The sequence below is a fragment of the Lytechinus pictus genome, chromosome 1 (assembly GCF_037042905.1).
Source record: "Lytechinus pictus isolate F3 Inbred chromosome 1, Lp3.0, whole genome shotgun sequence".
Lineage (NCBI taxonomy): Eukaryota > Metazoa > Echinodermata > Echinoidea > Temnopleuroida > Toxopneustidae > Lytechinus > Lytechinus pictus.
The window spans coordinates 40,077,275-40,083,274 of NC_087245.1; positions in this window are offsets into that span (position 1 = coordinate 40,077,275).

The window sequence follows — 6,000 nt, forward strand, 5'->3', positions numbered from 1 at the left end:
GACTTGCCCTTAAAAACAAACAAATTAATGTGAAAATGTCTGGATTTGATTTGATTTATTAAATGTTCTCTTCTGCATTCATTTGTATGACACATTTTCACATAACATTACAAACGTAAATTATGTCTACTACTGTATTTATATGAATCATAGAGAAAAAATGGAACATTGATCAAATCGATTTCGAGATATGATTAAGGAGTTAGTTATGGGGGGCAATAGACTATTCAAGATCTATAAATCAAACAATACTATCAGAGACGACACTAATATAATCACAGGAGAGTTCAATTCATATTTTTCAAATGTTGGCAACAACTTGGCTAAAAATATACCTCGAACTAACAAATCCTTTTCCGATTTCCTTGATGACCCTAACCCCAATTCCATGTTTTTTAATCCTACTAATTCGATGGAAATCATTAATATTGTTAGCAATTTACAAAATAAGAAAAGCCCGGGGTATGACGGTATACCCAACTTTCTTCTAAAAAAAATCATTACAGCCATCGTTGATCCATTGGTACATATCTTTAATATCTCTCTTAGCTCTGGACGGGTCCCTAATAAAATGAAAATCTCCAAAGTCATCCCACTGTTAAAAAAAGGTGATAGCCAACTCGTTTCCAACTATCGTCCAATATCCTTACTAACTTCACTATCTAAAATTCTAGAAAAACTTGTCCATATTAGAACAAGTGATTTTTTCAAATTACACAACATATTTTCAAACTTCCAATTTGGATTCCGTAAAAACCATAGTACTTCCCATGCAATTCTGTCATTTATTAATAAAGTCACCACTTCCATCGATAATAGTTGTCATATACTGTCGGTATTTTCCTGGACTTCTCCAAGGCCTTCGACACTATAAATCATGAAATTCTCCTTCATAAACTGTGTCATTATGGAGTTAGAGGGAAGGCCTTGGAGTGGTTCAGGAGTTACCTCACTGATAGGACCCAATTTGTATCAGTAAATAATAGCAATTCGACTACTCTTCCAATTACTTGCGGTGTCCCACAGGGTAGCCTACTAGGCCCACTTCTTTTTATTACTTACATCAATGATATTAAAAATACATCAAATTTACTTTCATTTATACTTTTTGCTGACGACTCCAATATTTTCTTTTCCCATGATGATATTAACCAACTCGTTAGAATCGTAAATTTTGAACTAACAAATGTTACAGATTGGATCAAGGCCAACAAACTTTCGCTTAATCACCAGAAGACAAACTACATGCTTTTCAGTAATAAAATCAATACTCTACCTGACAGTATTTTCTTTGATAATTTCGTTCTTAATAATGTTTCCACTACCAGATTCTTGGGTGTCCTTATTGACGACAAATTATCCTGGAAGCCTCATATCGATAGTATATGTAAAACAATTTCTAGAAACATTGGAATTATTAATAAACTCACACATTTTCTCCCTTCCCGCACTTTGTTAACATTATATTACACCCTTATTCTACCATATATTAATTATGGAATTATTGCCCGGGGATGTGCAATACAAACACAACTAAATAGAATATTACTTCTCCAGAAAAAAGCTCTAAGAATAATTTTTCAAACACACTTTAGATCACATACTGATATCTTATTTTTTGAAAATAACATTCTTAAAGTAAGTGACATATATCTTTTCGAACTTAGTCAATTTATGTTCAAATTAAGCAAGGACGACCTTCCCGCCATTTTCTCTAATATGTTCCGTAAAAATACAACCGTACACTGCTACCCAACAAGGCAACGACAATATTATCATCTCCCTTTAACAAGAACTTTATTTGCAAAGAATTAATTTGTCTTCTCTGGGCCTGCCTACTGGAACTCTCTGCCTCAAGATTTCAAAGAATCCCCCAATGTAAATATTTTTAAACGCAAACTGAAAAAAATGTTAATTCTGCAATACTCGTCGCAAACAGGTCAAGCTGAATAACTAATTTAATTATACTCGACTTTTGTGTATATGCGTATTATATGCGCTCATATTATATACATAGTCATGTATATTATTCGTTTAATTATTTTCTTCTTAAAATTGCAATTAGCCAAAGTACCTGCTCCTGCTGCCCGCCTTCTTCTTTCTTTCTACTTAGTGTACTGCACTCCTCTGTCCCTCCTGTCTCCCCCTCACCCCCCCTCTCTTATAATATTGTAAAACGTAATTTTTTCTCACACGATCCATCAGTTACGTTTTTGTCAAGTGCACAAAAATTGTTTGTATTTATTTTTAAACAAAATTATTATTAAGACCCAATATTTATTTGTTGTAATTTTGTAATGTAACTAAGATAGGGGCTTGTCTCTTGTACAAGCTTTGCTTTTTTTCGGCAAGTCCCTCCGTTTTACTTTTAAAGTACAAATGTCATTTGAGATATCTTTATTTACTGAATTGTTTTCCTTAAATCTATGATTATGTTATATATATTATATTTTGTCTTGTAGTATTTTCGACCTTGTTATGTTATGTTTATCATAATATGTACAATTGTGAAACGGAAATAAATAAATCAAATCAAATCAAATCATATAAATTTAGTGGTTATATTAAAAAAAATACGTTCAGTAATAACAAGTTAGGCCTATGATCTCATCTGAACGAAAAAACGAAATCATGCAGAACTTGAGAGAGACGGATGTCATGAAATATAGGAAATATTTTTATTGAAATTCTGCTTGAATAGAGACATATTATACCTCCGGCTCCGTATTTACTTTGGTTTCATTTTTTTGCAATATCTATCTACAACATTGATCTATACAACTTGATCTCTCACTGTCATCGTTTTTCGTAATTCTGTTATGTCTCCCTCTAGTGCTGATAATCAGAAGATGTTTTACATTGGTTTCATCCACTGATCAGTGGTTTCATCGAGTAGAGCATCAGCTCTCTGGATGATAGATTGTGAGTCGCAAAACACGGCGATCGGCCATATTGGTTTGTCAGGTCTGGACCATGCACTGCACCAGAAATAGCGAGTTAAGTGGTCCGGATCCCTCTTTATTGAAACTTTCATTGAAATGCGATTGATCAATCAGTCCCAGCTATGGAAAGTCAGTATGTTCGTATTTAGAGGTCATGCTTTACAATTGATGACACTGAATGTTTGCTCCATCAGCCTGCATGTGCATCCGGCCTTTTTTGGAGAAAAAAAGGGAGCCGAGGGCCAAGGGGCGAACACAATATATGGCCCGTATTCTGCATCCATGTTCACTGTTCCAGTTCGAGTGCCAAACAACTTTTATTTGAAATAAAAGTTGTTTGTCACTCGAGTCATTCACAAACTGTCTATAACTATCATAGATTTCTTCATCATTAAAGCAGGAGGAAGAAAAACGCTAAACATAAAAAGCATATACAATATCAACAAAATTTGGGGCTCTTCTCATCATATTTCTTCACAGACTTAGACCGTCCATGCATGGTTTGAGTTAAGCTGGATTTCCGGGCCATTGACTTGAGGCAAATGTTAGCTTTCTATATTGTTTAAGGTCAAGTACACCCCCCCCCAAAAAAAAAAGAGAAAAATCAAATAGCATATACGATGAAAAACTTGATCAAAATTGCAATGTTTTGCGTTATTTGTCACAAATAAACTCAGTGACATGCAAATGAGAGAGTCGATGATGTACTTCTATGTTTTATATTGTTTGTATTTATTTGTTTTTATTTCAATTTTCACAGATTTGAAAATAAGGACCGACTTCAGACTGACCCATCAAATTTTCAAAAGGTATAATGCCACAATGTTCAGGAAATATAAATCTGTTTCACATGACACTAAGAATAAGATTGAAATGAATATTTTTCATAAAAAAAATAGAATACACAAGAAATAGTGAGTGGGTGACGTCATCAGTCCCCTCATTTGAATACCGAACAGGATTATTGTTTCATGAATATAAGCGAAACTTAACCGGATTTTGATAATTTTCAGTGTTATACTTATTTTTTTTTCTTTTTCTTAAAAAAAAATCAAATCAACCTTAGTTGATGGGGGTGGACTTGTCCTTTGACATTAATTGAATAAACGATCCCGTTGAGTTGAGTCTGTATAGACTCATTGGCCCGTATTCTGAACTCGGGTTTAAATTAAACCTTGGCTTAAAGTTGTGTTTTAACTATGGAGAGCCAATTGGGGCACAAATCCCTATAACAGTAAGAAGTTACACATTCAATTTATTGTTATACCGAGGTTTTTACCTGACTGCTAAGAAAGCACGAATGCCTGTGAGCAGCAACCAGGGGACCGACGGCTTAAAGTCCTCTCCGAGGGACCTGGTAATGAGGATTAAATGCCTTACCAAAGGGCACTAGCGCACCACTTGGGAATCGAACCCGGGTCACCGGAATCCGAAACCCCCGCTCTACCGACTGAGCTATATCGCGCCTCCCTAAATTAACTCATCTGACAGCCAAATTGTCATAATTGTCTGGGAATGATAACTGAAGTATTTTTCTTCAATATAAAAGCCAAAGGAAACAAAATAGTAAACATAAGAATCATACAATATAAACATATTTTTTTAATTGTTGGCTCCCTATAACTTATAGCACAGAGTTAGACCATGGTCTGCTCTAAGTTAAACCTGACCTCAGAATACGGTCCTGAGTCTAAACCAGAATATATATATATATATATATATATATATATGTGTGTAAAGTTATACATGTACAACAGCATTGGCAACTCTTTTTATTTAAATATTGTAAAGAAATGGATGAAGAGAACAATGGCGGCTTGTCATTGTTCAAAACCCACCTTCACCCGACAAAGGAAATTATAATTGGTGTAGTATCGAAAATCTGTCTATCTGACGGTCAATCGGATCGGGGTCGCCCTAGCCACTTACCCGTCTCTGTGGTCTAGTGGTTAAGGCACCGGCGTTCAAAGCTGGGGGCCTGGGTTCGATTCCCGGCAGAGACATTTTTTCGGCATCACCAATTTTTCCAAAGGGTAGATAGCTCTGGGGAACCTTGATTTAAGCTATACGCCTATACCATTGTTCTCTTCATCCATTTCTTTACAATATATATATATATATATATATATATAGTTGAACCTCCTCAATCTCGAAGACTAACAATATGGGAACAAAATTGCCTATATACCCTTTCTTCCTTATATCACGCTTTATTTATGGGCCCAACGGTTTGGTGTGCCTTGATCAATATTGTGTCTGTTGCTGGTTGGTATAATTTTTTTTTATATAGGCCGTGTTTTTTATCATTCAGTATTAGCCTGGAGTGACCCGAAAATCACCAAGGGACTTGGAAATTGACAATGAATGCAGCACTGTAATCTTACGATGGATTATCATTACTCTCATTTTTAATATGCATGTCAGAAGCAAATAAGATCAAAGAATTGGCAAAATATTTAATCCACATACGGCGGGATATTACTTGCAAATTCAATCCATAATATAGCTGGCCTCATGGCAGTTCAAATATTATTGGCCTACACTCAAAATTCCAAGGATTTAAAATAAATCCAAAATCGGCTGTGGATAGTGACCATTCGAGTGTTGGATATTTTCAAATCTTTAAGATTAACTTTCAAATCTCAAAAGATTTAAATTCAAATCTATTAGGTTTATATTAATCTATACAAGGTTTAAAACTAAATCTAATATTCGGCTGGTCACTATTCACATCCGATCTGGATTTAGGGTGTATATTAGCCTACCTAACTCTACATGCATAAGTAAGATAATACTACATGGTTATAAAATGAAATAAAAACCAATTATAAACATTTTTTCACTTGATTTTTTACTGAATTTCGTGACTTATGGCCTTGGGTGAAGCAAGATGGCGGCGACGTACTCTCTCTATCTCGGAGAAACAATCTCCAGTCTGTGTATACAAAGTCGGTCATTAACTCATAGTGACGTCACTTGGGCGGACATCTTTGCTTTGCAAAGGCGATTTTGGGCTGTCGCATATTCGGGAAAACTACGGAATTTAAGCAAAAGCCAA